General features: G+C 42.5%; 1 protein-coding gene across 5 annotated transcripts in view; it reads right to left on the bottom strand.

Annotated features, from left to right (window-relative positions):
- The window catches only part of TANGO2 (transport and golgi organization 2 homolog), a 281,037-nt gene that overhangs the window by 121,241 nt on the left and 144,247 nt on the right, over positions 1-15,549 (bottom strand). The gene's annotated exons all lie outside the window — the stretch shown is intronic.

Raw genomic sequence — 15,549 nt, forward strand, 5'->3', positions numbered from 1 at the left:
AGATTTTGTGAGATTACAGTGCCGCCAAGTTTTAAAAGTGAAACCAAAGTTTAAAAGCACTCGTAATGACATGTTCTGACACATGAAAACTAACTGAATATCTATCGATCTATACACACACACATACAGTATATATACAGTGTATATATGTATGTACATACAGTATATATATATATATATATACATATACACACACACACACACACACACACACACACAAGTACATACAATATATATATACACACACACACACACACACACACACACACACACATATATATATATATCATGTACTGTGATGAGAAGAGAAGAACATGTTCTCTGCTCCTCATCTCAGCTAACTAAACGGTAACTCATCAGAGATCAGTCGTGATCCTGAGGATCACGGCTGTTCTCTGTTTATTAAAAGTACACCTATGTTTGACTATTTCCTGGATTTGTGTGAAAATATCAGGAGAAGCAAATGTGCATGCTACTAATTTTTGATTAATACCAAAACTATATTTTCATGTTGATTTCAAATGTCACCATACAGCTAAAGCTGAACTGTGGCCATACTGAACAATATATATTTCCTCCTTACTGCACATAAAAAATGTCTATCTTGTTTGACAGTACAAACAAAAAAACAAACAAACATGTGGTTCTTTATAACTCGACACATATTTTTGTAACACACTTGTTATTCGTTATTTCACTGACCTTGTACTGTACGAAGCATCTGTACAATTTTTTTTGAAGTAACCTACCCTATTTTTGAACGTTGTACTGTTGTATACTTCTAAAACCAATAAAAATATTTGTTAAAAAAGTTTTTTTTTTTTTTTTAAACCACACTGACCAGAGCAATATAATGTTACCATAGTAACATTGTACTACTCTGGGAAAGTGATAAGGTTTTTATTTATTTTTTTGTACACATTGCTTGCCTATAGCAGTGAGTTACAGCGGTGAATTACACCAACAGATGACATGGCTCCTCAAATCATCACGGACTGTGAAAACTTCACACTGGACCTCATGCAACTTGGATCCTGTGCCTCTCCACTCTTCCTCCAGACTCTGGGACCTTGATTTCCAAATGGAATGCAACATTATCCACTGTTGGTGATGATTTGGGGAGCCATGTCATCTGCTGGTGTTGATCCACTGTGTTTTATCAAATTCAAAGTCAGCGCAGCCCTCTACCAGGAAATTCTAGAGCACTTCATGCTTTCCTCAGCTGTCTAGCTTTATAGAGATGCGAATTTCATTTTCCAGCAGGACTTGGCACCTGCCCACACTGCCAAAAGTACCAATACCTGATTTAATGATCATGGTATCACTGTGCTTGATTGGCCAGCAAACTCGCCTGACCTAAACCCCATAGAGAATCTGTGGGGTATTGTCAAGAGGAAGATGAGAGACACCAGACCCAACAATGCAGATGAGCTGAAAGCCACTATCAAAAGCAACCTGGGCTTCCATAACAACTCAGCAGTGCCCCAGGCTGATTGCCTCCATGCCATTCAAAAAGGAGTCCCGACCAAGTTTTGAGTGCATACTATCCTGTACATGGACATACCTTTCAGTATGCCAACATTTCTGTATTAAAAATCCTTTTTTTTTTATATTGGTCTTATGCAATTTTCTGATACAGTTTTGAGTTTTGGGGTTTCACTAGCTGAAAGCTATAATCATCAAAATTAAAAGAATTGCGTGTTTAACAAATCTATATAAAATATAGGAGTTTCACTTTTTGAATTGAATTACTGAAATAAAATTAACTTTTTGATGATATTCAAATTTTATTAGATGCATGCACACACACACACACACACACACACACACACACACACTATTATTAAACACATTAACGGATATTATTTATAAAATAAAATATTTTTAAAAAATTGACAAAAAGTAGACATCCCTGGATATTCAATGTGTAGTATACATTTTGGTAGATTTTTTTTCTTTAATTTTTTAAACTATGGTACCAAATTTTGGAAAAATAATGAAAAAAAAATGTAACCATAAGATGTTATTTAAAAAAATGAGGAAAAGTAACACAACATTACAGATATTTATTCTGATAAAAAAAGGTATATTCTATATGTGGGCATCTTTATGGTTGGGAGGAAATTCTGCCCATACTGGCTTTCATGATGCATTTCCATTGTTTATTTTGTGAATCCAGAGTAAACTGAATACTAAACAAAGAACAATGTCTCAAATGGTCAGCTAGATGGACTACTTTGCCATCAACATTCCCCTGTTAATTCTATTCATAGTTGAAACCTCAGTAAGTTATTGAAAAATTACCAGTGCCAAGTCATAAACACTAAAAAACTGAAAGAGTCTGTTGAATACATAATATCCTAAGTCTTAGTTTATCTTAGAAAAAAATACAGATAAGATTCAACATTTTAAATTTTCAAAAGCTAAAATGCAAACCCAAATACATACAAATAAGGAAAGCTATCAAGTCCTTGGTACAAATTCATACACATAGTATTTATAAAAGAGTCCATTATATGTCAAGATGATAAAGTAATGCTAGCAGCACAGTAATATATTTTGATTTCTGATATATCTGCTAATTTCTGGCTTTTGAAGCTGCAGGCTGGAAATCTGTCTGTGATTGCCAGGCTTACACAGGATGTACTTGATCAGTCTCCTGGCAAACTGATAAAGGAGTCAGTTCTAGCATTTGTTTGAACACAGGCAAAATGCTGACCTCATGTAAGGCAGGAGCAGGGTGCCAGCTATGAACAGAGATAAAAGGATGTTCAAAGGGTCTTAGAAGAGGACGAGTGATATAATGGATGAGACAACTGCTCTGCTCAAAGAGGATTGCACCGATACAGTAAGCAGAGAACAGCAAGACAAAATATGTCAGGTTTTTTTATTGCGCAACTCACAAATTTAGTGGCTTTTCTTTAATACAAATGCAGGTCAGTACATATGAGACTCAAATATGAACAAGTTTCCCTGGACAACAATAGCTGAGGGCCAAGAGTTCAATTTTTAATACAAGTAATTGGAAAAAAAATCATTGTTTTACACAGCCAAGTAAGGCACAGGGGGGCAATCTTGCTATATAGCTTCACACTGGATATAAAATGTCCTCTCAGGATCTCAGTGACAAAAACACAATTTAAACTGTCCAATCAATATCAGTTTTCTATAAATTAAACATTAGTTATCTACAGTTAAATAAAACAATGCTACAGTTAGATGTTTTATTCTCATTTGCATGTTATCCATTTTCCAAATGTAAATCTTACTTTATGCAGGTTACCTCTACTAGCCTCACCATTCAAACTGAAATTTTTAAAAAAGCTTTCCAGATCTCATGCTGCTGTGAAACTCTCTAAACCAGGGTTTCTCAAATGGGGTTCCACCGCAACCTACCCATCAATTGAAGGCAGGTGATCGCGTACCCATCTAGCAGACCCTCCATCAATTCCTACTACTGCAGAGCATCGCAGGGAAGCAACATACTTCATTGTCCTGTGCCAGTCCAAGCCAGCCCTCCTCTTCTGTCTATCCTCGGTACTTGCAGGTGATATCACATGGGATTGATGAGAGAGGAGGGCTGGCGGGATTAGTGCGCCAGAACAGATACAGCAGCTTCCCTGCACCGATCTGCATGAGGAAACCACTTCCACACTACGTACTACCGATCCCAAAAATGTGCCCTACTGACCCTATCGTACTGTGACCTCCTCATCCTGGTATTGTGCCCTCCTGGCACTCCCCCCCCCCCCCGTTTCCCTGTACTGTATCCTCCTGATCCCAGTATTTTGCCCAGCTGCTTCTCTGTACTGCGCACTCATCACTCCCTCTTCCTTAGTACTGTGCCTTTCTGAACCTCATTGTAATGTGAACTCCTGCCAAACTGTGCTCTGCCCTCCTGATTGCCTGTGCTCTTCCCAACTGCCCTCCTGACCCCCTGTGCTCTGTCCTGTACACTGCTTATCTCAAGTTCGACACAGAAATGAGTATCTGTGCAGAAAAAAAAAAAAAAACACATGTTTCACATTAAGGAGGTTTTGAATATTTAGTCTATTTTTTAATGCGATTTTTAAAAATAATGGTTTTCATATCAGCAGCTCACAGATTACACCAATCCTCCATGGGCTGTAGATCTGAAAATGTTTTCAGGTGGCCCTCCAAGATCTCAAACTTTTTCACAAGGGTTTCTCAAGAGTAAAAAGCTTGATAAACATATACAGATACAAGCGGAGATAGCTGTTCGGACATCAGCGTGCTCAGACAAGTTGCGGCCGTGCTTACCGGAGTTGTTTGCTCGTACATTTCTTTTTTTTTTCGTACATTTCTTATATCTTATAAGTGCAATACCTTTTTACCTAATAAATCTTTAAGCTACAGTGTAGCGCTAGGAGTGCTCTTCCTTGTTTCGGACACATGTGCATGCCAAAGTTGGTTGGTTGAGTCCAAACGGTTTACCATCCTTTCACAGTGGGGTATCACGGCAAGGGATGACTTATGTGGTTTCTAAATCAAGACCGCAAGACTGTCAGTCCTCTAAAGTGGAATTCACTAAAGCGCTGATGATCTCCTTGTGTGAGATCCTATTGGTCTGGTAAGCAGCCTGTTTATCCTAAGGAGCACAGTTGTGACATAGAAGTACCTTTTACAATATTGAGCACAGATCACTTTTTCCAGCACCTGGATAGACTTTTTTTTGAAAATATGAATTATTATTTAGTTCATTTTATTCACTTATTTATGAATTTTTTGTACTTCGCACTTTCATTTGATTTTCACTTTGATTTGGGACATTTGATATTTAAGTTTTAGTCTATATTAATTGTTAACTAATTAGCACTTTATTACTGCATATTATTATTTTGCACATGATGTGAGACATTTTAGGATATTGTGTATCATTTGAATGTACAGTGGGTACGGAAAGTATTCAGACCCCCTTAAATTTTTCACTCTTTGTTATATTGCAGCCATTTGCTAAAATCATTTAAGTTCATTCTTCTTCCTCATGAATGTACACATAGCACCCCATACTGACAGAAAAACACAGAATTGTTGACATTGTTGCAGATTTATTAAAAAAGAAAAACTGAAATATGGTCCTAAGTATTCAGACCCTTTGCTGTGACACTCATATATTTAACTCAGGTGCTTTCCATTTCTTCTGATCATCCTTGAGATGGTTCTACGCCTTCATTTGAGTCCAGCTGTGTTTGATTATACTGATTGGACTTGATTAGGAAAGCCACACACCTGTCTATATAAGACCTTCCAGATCACAATGCATGTCAGAGCAAATGAGAATCATGAGGTCAAAGAAACTGCCTGAAGAGCTCAGAGACAGAATTGTGGCAAGGCACAGATCTGGCCAAGGTTACAAAAAGATTTCTGCTGCACTTAAGGTTCCTAAGAGCACAGTGGCCTCCATAATCCTCAATTGAAGACGTTTGGGATGAGCAGAACCCTTCCTAGAGCTGGCCGTCCGGCCAAACTGAGCTATCGGGGGAGAAGAGCCTTGGTGAGAGAGGTAAAGAAGAACCCAAAGATCACTGTGGCTGAGCTCCAGAGATGCAGTCAGGAGATGGGAGAAAGTTGTAGAAAGTCAACCATCACTGCAGCCCTCCACCAGTCGGGGGTTTATGGCAGAGTGGCCCGACGGAAGCCTCTCCTCAGTGTAAGACACATGAAAGCCCGCATTGAGTTTGCTAAAAAAACACCTGAAGGACTCCAAGATGGTGAGAAATAAGATTCTCTGGTCTGATGAGACCAAAATAGAACTTTTTGGCCTTAATTCTAAGTGGTATGTGTGGAGAAAACCAGGCACTGCTCATCACCTGTCCAATACAGTCCCAACAGTGAAGCATGGTGGTGGCAGCATCATGCTGTGGGGGTGTTTTTCAGCTGCAGGGACAGGACGACTGGTTGCAATCAAGGGAAAGATGAATGCGGCCAAGTACAGGGATATCCTGGACAAAAACCTTCTCCAGAGTGCTCTGGACCTCAGACTGGGCCGAAGGTTTACCTTCCAACAAGACAATGACCCTAAGCACACAGCTAAAATAACGAAGGAGTGGCTTCACAACAACTCCGTGACTGTTCTTGAATGGCCCAGCCAGAGCCCTGACTTAAACCCAATTGAGCATCTCTGGAGAGACCTAAAAATGGCTGTCCACCAACGTTTACCATCCAACCTGACAGAACTGGAGAGGATCTGCAAGGAGCAATGGCAGAGGATCCCCAAATCCAGGTGTGAAAGACTTGTTGCATCTTTCCCAAAAAGACTCCTGGCTGTATTAGATCAAAAGGGGGCTTCTACTAAATACTGAGCAAAGGGTCTGAATAGGACCCTTAGGACCATGTGATATTTCAGTTTTTCTTTTTTAATAAATCTGCAACAATGTCAACAATTCTGTGTTTTTCTGTCAGTAAGGGGTGCTATGTGTACATTCATGAGGAAGAATAATGAACTTAAATGATTTTAGCAAATGGCTGCAATATAACAAAGAGTGAAAAATTTAAGGGGGTCTGAATACTTTCCGTACCCACTGTATATCACTGGCTAGAATATGTGATAATTAAAAGAGACGGCACATTTCTTTTAAGCTACATTTATGTAGGTCCTGTATTCAGGAACTTGTTTAGTGCAGCAGTCTCGCTCCAATAGTGGCTGAGCGCGAGTTTCAAATTTTTTTCAATAACGGGTTGGGGCTTCGCTTCCACAATAATTGATGTTTTATACACTGTCAGACTGTCCCTTGACTACACTAAAATATTATGTACGAGTACGTTAATGTGTTAGGTGTAGGTTTTTTTAGATTCTATTTTAAAGTATCCCTACGTGATACTGGAACTAGTGGTGTATTTGTTTTGTGTTGCCCTAGGCAAGACTAAAAACGGGCGCTCCCCCCCATCTAAATTTGTACCACCCCAGCTACTTTAAAATTGTGCACGCCAATGCAATGGCGCCAAACAACATAAATTTTACTATCCATAGGTGACACTTTAAAAGCCTTTAGAGATTACCACTTTAGATTTACGGATAAGGTCTGGTGCTAGAATGACTGCCCATGATCTGACATTCGCTGTGATACCTCACGTGTTGGACGATCAATATTTGCATGGATGCAGGACCGACGCACGTGTTCGCCTTCATGTGCAAGCATGGGAGGACAGGGGCACTTTACATTTTTTTTTCTTTACACGGCTTTAGTTTTTTTAATCACTTTTATTGCTGTCAAGGAATGTAAACATCCTTGTGACGGCAATAGGCAGTCACTCAGGTACTCTTTATGAAGAGATCTGGGGTCTAGAAGACCCCAAATTTCGCCTATGCGCATAAAAGCATTCAAAACACCAAGATCTGTGTTTTTGAATGCTTTAGATTTTTTAAAAACTGGCACCGATAGTTACTGAGTAAACCAAAAGCGATGTCATGTCATTGCTTCCAGTTTACTGTTACGAACTAACAGGATTGGCCTTGCTTGGCTGTCCGACCAGCCGGCAGACGCGCCAGCTGGTCGTACAGGTCTCCCAGTGGGACAGTAGAGCCGCGGAAGGTGGCAGGAGGGGAGCGCCCCCTCTCGCTGCTTGTAATAGCAATCGAGCGGCTAGTGAGCCACTCCGTTTGCCATCACATGCCAACCAACCGCCGCCGATTATAAAAAAAACAAAACAAAAAAACACTTTCTTGGAATCATCTCGGTACAGACACTACCCCCCTGAAAAAATGCAGACCCAGGCAAACGCCTTGTTTGCCTCGTGGTACATACTCCCCTGACTAGCACTAGGCTGATGCGAATGTTCCTGATCGGGTACAAGATGGATATTTTTGGTATGAGTTTTGTTTTTCGGAATGAGACTTATCTTTTACAGATTTGTTTCCTTGTATTCCACACAACTATTTCCTTTCCTGCCATATATTTCTCTGCTTTTCAGCTAGGCTGTCTCACAAAACAGCTGTCATTCTTTGTCTACTGCCTCCTTGATGCACCTATTATGAATCCGATTTCATATCCTTAAAGTTTTTCATCCTGTTCATCAAAAAGGAATATTGGAAAAAAAAAAAAATGTGTTCTTTTCTCTAAACTCTGCTTCAAATTTTTTTATTAGATTATTGCAGTTACATATGAATAATAATACAGTAACAGAGGGTATTTTCATTGTTCTATACAATTTCCTGATTTGGGTTAAGAATGCGATATTTTTTTTAGAGATCGACCGATTATTGGCAACACCAATATATCGGGGGCCGATATGCACTTTCCCCAATATATCGTAATCGGCCCCGGCGGGTACCAATATTGCCGATATTGCGCCACGCACCTCCGTGTACTAGGCAGCTTCTGCGGCCTTCTTAGGCCACCCCTCCCTCAGCCTCGTTACAGTGTGTTTTACCCGCAGCGGCCACACTGGAGTCTGCATGCTGTGCAGTCGGTCGGGACAGTGAGTGATCGTCTAGTTCTTATCAAAATTACAGTACAGTGACCAGTCACAGACACAGTGCACGTTGTGTAACACAGCCGCCACGGCCACCCACAGCAGCCCAGTGGCAGCCAGCCACCCCGTCCCACACACCCACAGGTCTGTGTACCAGCCAGCCACAAGCCCTGCATGACTGTACCTGCCAGCCACCCACCACACAGAGTGCTAGCCAGCCACCAAAGGGTGCCAGCCAGCCACCAAAGGGTGCCAGCCAGCCATCAAAGGGTGCCAGCTGCCACCCACCAAAGGGTGCCACCCAACCACCAAGGGGTATCAGCCAGCCACCACCAAAGGGTACCAGCCAGACACCAAAGGGTGCCAGCCAGCCACCCAAAGGGTGCCAGCCAGCCAGCAAAGGGTGCCAGCCAGCCAGCAAAGGGTGCCAGCTGCCAGCCACCCATCACAGGGTGCCAGCCACCAAAGGGTGCCACCCAACCACTAAGGGGTATCAGCCAGCCACCACCAAAGGGTACCAGCCAGCCACCAAAGGGTGCCAGCCAGCCACCAAAGGGTGCCAGCCAGCCAAAGGGTGCCAGCTGCCAGCCACCCATCACAGGGTGCCAGCCACCAAAGGGGGCCACCCAACCACCAAGGGGTATCAGCCACCACCAAAGGGTACCAGCCAGCCACCAAAGGGTGCCAGCCAGCAAAGGGTGTCAGCCAGCCAAACACCCACCAAAGGGTGTCAGCCAGCCAGCCACCCACCACAGGGTGCAAGCCAGCCAGCCACCACAGGGTGCCAGCCACCACAGGGTGCCAGCCAGCCACCAAAGGGTGCCAGCCAGCCACCAAAGGGTGCCAGCCAGCCAAAGGGTGCCAGCCAACCAGCCACCACAGGGTGCTAGCCAGCCAGCCACCACAGGGTGCCAGTCAGCCACCCACCACAGGGTGCCAGCCAGCCACCGCCCAAAGGGTGCCAGACAGCCACCCACCAAAGGGTGCCAGCCACTCATCACCACAGGGTGCCAGCCAGCCATTTTCTTTAAGCCTATATTAGGGTCTTTTAAAGTTTCAATGGAGATGTATGAAGTAAGAAAAATTAAAAGTGTGGTCTGGGACTATTTCTCTTCTCCATCTCCAGGAAAATCAGCAGCTCTGTGCAACACTTGCAAAAACAATGTAAGCATGGGATCAATAACTGCAAAAAACAAAAATATGTCTAATCTTTGGGCCCATCTAAGAGTTCATCATGTTGAATTGTTTCATGCAGGACAGAAAAAACAAAAATGAATCACAAGGTGAAACATCAGTATCCCAGGCAACAATAACATAGGTTTCAGAAAAAAACAGGTGGCTAAAATCGGATGGAAGATCCCAACTGCTGGACAGAGTAATCACAGAGATGATTGTCACTGATAACCAGCCATTTACAATAGTGTCTGAATCTGGATTTAAGCGGTTGCTGTCCATACTTGAGCCAAGGTACACACGGAAGAGTGACAAATTTTATCGAACTGAAATGCTGTAAAAGATTCACCAAAACAAAAGGTCGTTGACAAAGTAAAGATTATGCTGCAACCAGAGAATGCTGGCAACTCACTCTCATTCACGGCTGATTGTTGGTCAGGACAAACAGAATCACTAATGAGTCTCACATGCCACTTCATTGACAGCGGATGGACAAGAAGGCATTCGGTGTTGAATACAAAAGTGATGCAAGGATCCCACACTGGGGAGTACATTAGAGAAATGTTTGTAGGCATGCTAGAAGAATGGGGAAATCACCAAAGACCGAGTGATGCTTGTGCTGGGAGACAGCGGAGCGAACATGGTTAAAGGTCTGAGGCTTGCTGAAGTGTCAGACCTCAGTTGCAAGGCACACACCCTCCAACTTGTGGTAAATGAAGGTCTGTCAAACCAGAAAGCTTTGCTTGACATTATTAGCATGCTGAAGAAGTGCACAGGCCATTTCCACCATTCTATTCTTGCCATGCAGCGACTGAGGTGCATTCAGGAAGACCTTGGCCTACCCAAAAACAACTTGATACAGGCTGTTCCAACACGATGGAACTCAACGCTACACATGATACAAAGGATGCTGGAGCAGAAGCGAGCTCTCACTATATATTCTGGTGAATATGGACTTCGAGGAGATTCTTGTCCTACTGCTGATCAGTGGGACATAGCAGCCAACATTATTGAGAAGCTCCTACCCATTGAGGAAGTGACACTAGAGGGGAGTCATTACGACTCATCCGTGTCCTCTGTCATCCCATGTGTGAGAGTGCTGAAGATATTTCTTCAACAGAATGAAGGACCCAACACACGTGGCATTAAAGCATGTAGGCAGGCCATGAGGGACAGCCTCGCCAAACAGTTTGAGAAGCATGAGGAGAATAAAAATGTTGTGGTTGTGCTTGCATGTCTTTTGGATCCTCGATACAAGAACCATCCTTTCTCTTCTGATGATGTATTGGCCAAGGCAAAACAATGGCTGACAGAAGATATTCAACAGAAGGTGCCGGAGTTTTCTCCTCACGAAAAGAAAAGTCAAGAAGAGAAGGAATTCTGATGTGGAAGAGCAGGATGCAGGAGAAATATGTCCAAAAATTGATCGTGGTCAAATAGATGCCATGTCCAGCGTTTTATTGGGGCCTCATGCGGAGGATTCATCAGAATCTGCAATAATGAGCCTGGATGATGAACTTCATCTCTACATCTCTATTTGAAGGAACCAGTAATGATCCTCTTCAGTATTGGAAAGAAAATGAGGCACGCTACAAAAGACTTGCTTCTCGTGCTAGAAGATACCTTTCTGCTCCTCTTTCCTCGGTAAAAAGTAGTGATGATTAAAACATAATAGAATGTGTTCCAAACCAGATCTGTGGCGTTGCGTTGCTGGGAGGGTCACAGGATGACCGAACTGCTGGGTGAGCCGGAACTGTGTAGATGATCACAACAGGGAACCAGGCAGGAGGGAGAAGGATCTTATGTGCCAAAAGCAGACCGGACCAGCCGGTAGGGTCGCGTGGCTTCCTCCCACCCGATAGTGTGGCTGCTCTCACCGGAGCAGTGTAGACGTACCGCGGAGCCGCCACTCGGAGGTATCCACAGCAGAGGTCGCTACCCGGAAGTGACGTCAGCAAGCATCGGGACCCGGCCTGGAAAGCATCAGGGTTGCCGTGACGACATGTTTCGCACTGCTGTGCTTTTTCAAAGTCACAGGGGGAACAGCAACCTGAACATTTAAGGTGGAGAAGGGGGCAGGCACCCAGTGTCTCGATATCATCATTAACCCCTCAACATCCACTCTTATGAAAATTATAGAAAAGGAACATAGATAAAAGCAATTGCTACTGCATAAACAGTTGGTAATGATACATATGGATTCATACATATGGACATATGCATTCAGTACTGGTACAAACATAAAACTGCAAATTTGAGAAGAAATAATGAAAAATGCAGATAAAAATAAAAATAACTGGATGCAAGGATAAGAATAATAATAATAATAAATAAAAAAAAATATATGTATATATACATAAAAAAAATATAAAAAAAAAAACGCACAGATTGATTAGATTATTGTGTGTACCTCCAATTCCTCAATCAAGCCCCCAGTGGCCAAGGACCCAAATTTAAATATCCAAAAGGTCTCCCTCTTACATAAGAGGGAGAATCTCTCATTGTCAGTCAAGGTGCCTTTAGGGATGGATTCTATAGCCATTACCTCAAGCGTCTTAAGATCTTCTTTGTGGACTTGTAGGAAGTGGCGGGGGACGCTATGTTTAATCGCACCCTTTGTGGATTAAACTCCGGTGTTCACCTATCCGGGTTCGCATGGTTATTATAGTCCGTTCTACAGATAATAAATTACATGGGCACTTCAAAAAGTACACCACATAGTCAGTGGAGCATGTGATGAACTGCTTGATCTGGTATTCCCTGCCTGACCCATCGCAGATCGTGGTCCGTCCATGTTTGATGAACTGCCATGTTAGACAGCCCCTCTTCCTACATTGGAACACCCCTGTTTGATTATCAAAGAACGTTCTAATGTCCGATAGGGGGCCAGTCGTTGTACTCTTGAGTTTGCTTGGTGCCAGAATGTTTTTTACCGTTCTGGCCCTGCGAAAGGTGATCTGAGGTGTAGGTGGTAAAAGGGGAGCCAATCTCTGATCTAATTTGAGAATGTTAAAGTGTTTCTTTATAATTTTACCGATTAAAGAGAATTGGTCATTGAAGGTTGTGATAAACCTAACGCCATTGGTGTTCTTATTTGACGCCACAGATCCCTTGGGATGGCTGGAAACAATCTGTTCGTCAAACGCCTTCTTAACCAATCCAGATGGATACCCTTTCTCTAGGAATTTTTGAGACATATGAACTCCCTGAGAGAGGTACTCACTATCTTTAGAACAGTTTCTCCTCAACCTGTTAAACTGGCCTCTCTGAATGTTATTCTTCCATGATGGGTGGTGACAGCTGGAATAATGGAGGTAGGAATTGCCTCCCACCGACTTCACATGATAGGACCAGATCAAGGAACACCAGCTCATCCGCATCCAGAACATGGGTAAAAGCCAAACTCATTTCGTTGTTATTGCACTGACTGCAGTAGTTGCAGTGAGTGCCATACTGCAGAGGTTGTCCACTGGCTCCAGTCCAATCCACTGTGTAGCTGTTGCCTACCTTTTTTTTTAGCAGTTTTGCACTGACTTCACTGCAGTAGTGAATTATACAGTCAGGTCAGGATTTGAAATGAAACAAACAAGATGTGATTTAACTGCAAACTTTTAGCTTTAATTTTAGGGTATTTACATCCAAATCAGGTGAACAGTGTAGGAATTACAACAGTTTGTATATGTGCCTCCCACTTTTTAAGGGACAAAAGTAATGGGACAGATTAACAATCATAAATCAAACTTTCACTTTTTAATACTTGGTTACAAACCCTTTGCAGTCGATTACAGCCTGAAGTCTGGAATGCATAGACATCACCAGATGCTGGGTTTCATTCCTTGTGATGCTCTGCCAGGCCTCTACTGCAACTGTCTTTAGTTCCTGCTTGTTTTTGGGGCATTTTCCCTTCAGTTTTGTCTTCAGCAAGTGAAATGCATGCTCAATCGGATTAAGGTCAGGTGATTGACTTGGCCATTGCATAACATTCCACTTCATTCCCTTAAACTCTTTGGTTGCTTTCGCAGTATGCTTCCGGTCATTGTCCATCTGAACTGTGAAGTGCCGTCCAATGAGTTCTGAAGCATTTGGCTAAATATGAGCAGATAATATTGCCCAATACACTTCAGAATTCATCCTGCTGCTTTTATCAGCAGTCACATCATCAATAAATACAAGAGAACCAGTTACATTGGCAGCCATATATGCCCACGCCATGATACTACCACCACCATGCTTCACTGATGAGGTGGTATGCTTTGGATCATGAGCAGTTCCTTTCCTTCTCCATACTCTTCTCTTCCCATCACTCTGGTACAAGTTGATCTTGGTCATCTGTCCATATGATATTGTTCCAGAACTGTGAAGGCTTTTTTATATGTTGTTTAGCAAACTCTAATCTGGCCTTCCTGTTTTTGAGGCTCACCAATGGGTTACATCTTGTGGTGAACACTCTGTATTCACTCTGGTGAAGTCTTCTCTTGATTGTTGACTTCGACACACATACACTTACCTCCTGGAGAGTGTTCTTAATCTGGCCAACTGTTGTGAAGGGTGTTTTCTTCACCAGGGAAAGAATTCTTCGGTCATCCACCACAGTTGTTTTCCGTGGTCTTCTGTGTCTTTGAGTGTTGCTGAGCTCACCGGTGCATTCTTTCTTTTTAAGGATTTTCCAAACAGTTGATTTGGCAACACCTAATGTTTTTGCTATCTCTCTGATGGGTTTGTTATGTTTTTTCAGCCTAATGATGGCTTGCTTCACTGATAGTGACAGCTCTTTGGATCTCATATTGAGAGTTGACAGCAACAGATTCCAAATGCAAATAGCACACTTGAAATGAACTCTGGACCTTTAATCTTCTCCTTGTAAATGGGATAATAAGGGAATAACACACACCTGGCCATTGAACAGCTGAGCAGCCAATTGTCCCATTACTTTTGGTCCCTTAAAAGTGGAAGGCACATATACAAACTGTTGTAATTCCTACACCTTGCACCTGATTTGGATGGAAATACCCTACAATTAAAACAGAAAGTCTGCAGTTAAAGCACATCTTGTTTGTTTCCTTTCAAATTCATTGTGGTGGTGTATAGAGCCAAAAAGATTAGAATTGTGTTGATGTCCCAATTTTTATGGAGCTGACTGTACATGGCAGATGAGGTTTAATGTAGAAAAATGTAAGGTAATGCACTTGGGTGTCCGAAATACGAGTGCAAGTTACTCGCTGGGGGGGAACCTCTGGGTGAAAATAAGATGGAAAAGAACCTGGGCTTCCTAGTGGACAACAGGCTTGGCAGTGGCATGCAATGCCAGGCCGTTGCAAGCAAAGCCAACAGAATAGTGGCATGTATAAAAAAGGGGATTCACTCCAGAAATAAAAGAGAACATTTTCCCACTGTACAAGACTCTGGTCCGGCCACATCTTGAAAATGCCGTCCAGTTCTGGGCACCGATCCTCAGAAAGGATGTGCTGGAACTGGAGAGAGTCCAGAGAAGGGCAACAAAGATAATAAGGGGAATATGAGGAAAGACTGCAAGCATTGAACTTATTCTCTCTAGAGAAGAGACGATTGAGAGGGGATATGATTTCAATGTACAAATACTGTAGTGGTGACCATAGCATAAGGAACAAATTTTTCAGAGAAAGGGAATAAAATAAGACACGGGGCCACTCACTAAAACTAGAAGAAAAGCGGTTTAACCTTAAACTACGTAAGGGGTTCTTTACTGTCAGAGCAGTAAGACTGTGGAATTCTCTTCCACAAGCAGTGGTATCAGCAGGGAGCATCTATAGTTTAAAGAAAAAACTTATTAGATGGGCACCTTAAAGACCACAACATACAGGGGTATGGAAAAAGAAGTTCCAAAACCTCTGGAGTGCCAAGGTTTGCCATCACTGGCCTAGGTCATCTTTATGTAGAGCATCATATCTTTTTTTTCAGATCCTC

This window comes from Pelophylax lessonae, assembly GCF_965119305.1.
Source record: "Pelophylax lessonae genome assembly, chromosome: 1".
Taxonomy (NCBI): Eukaryota; Metazoa; Chordata; class Amphibia; order Anura; family Ranidae; genus Pelophylax; species Pelophylax lessonae.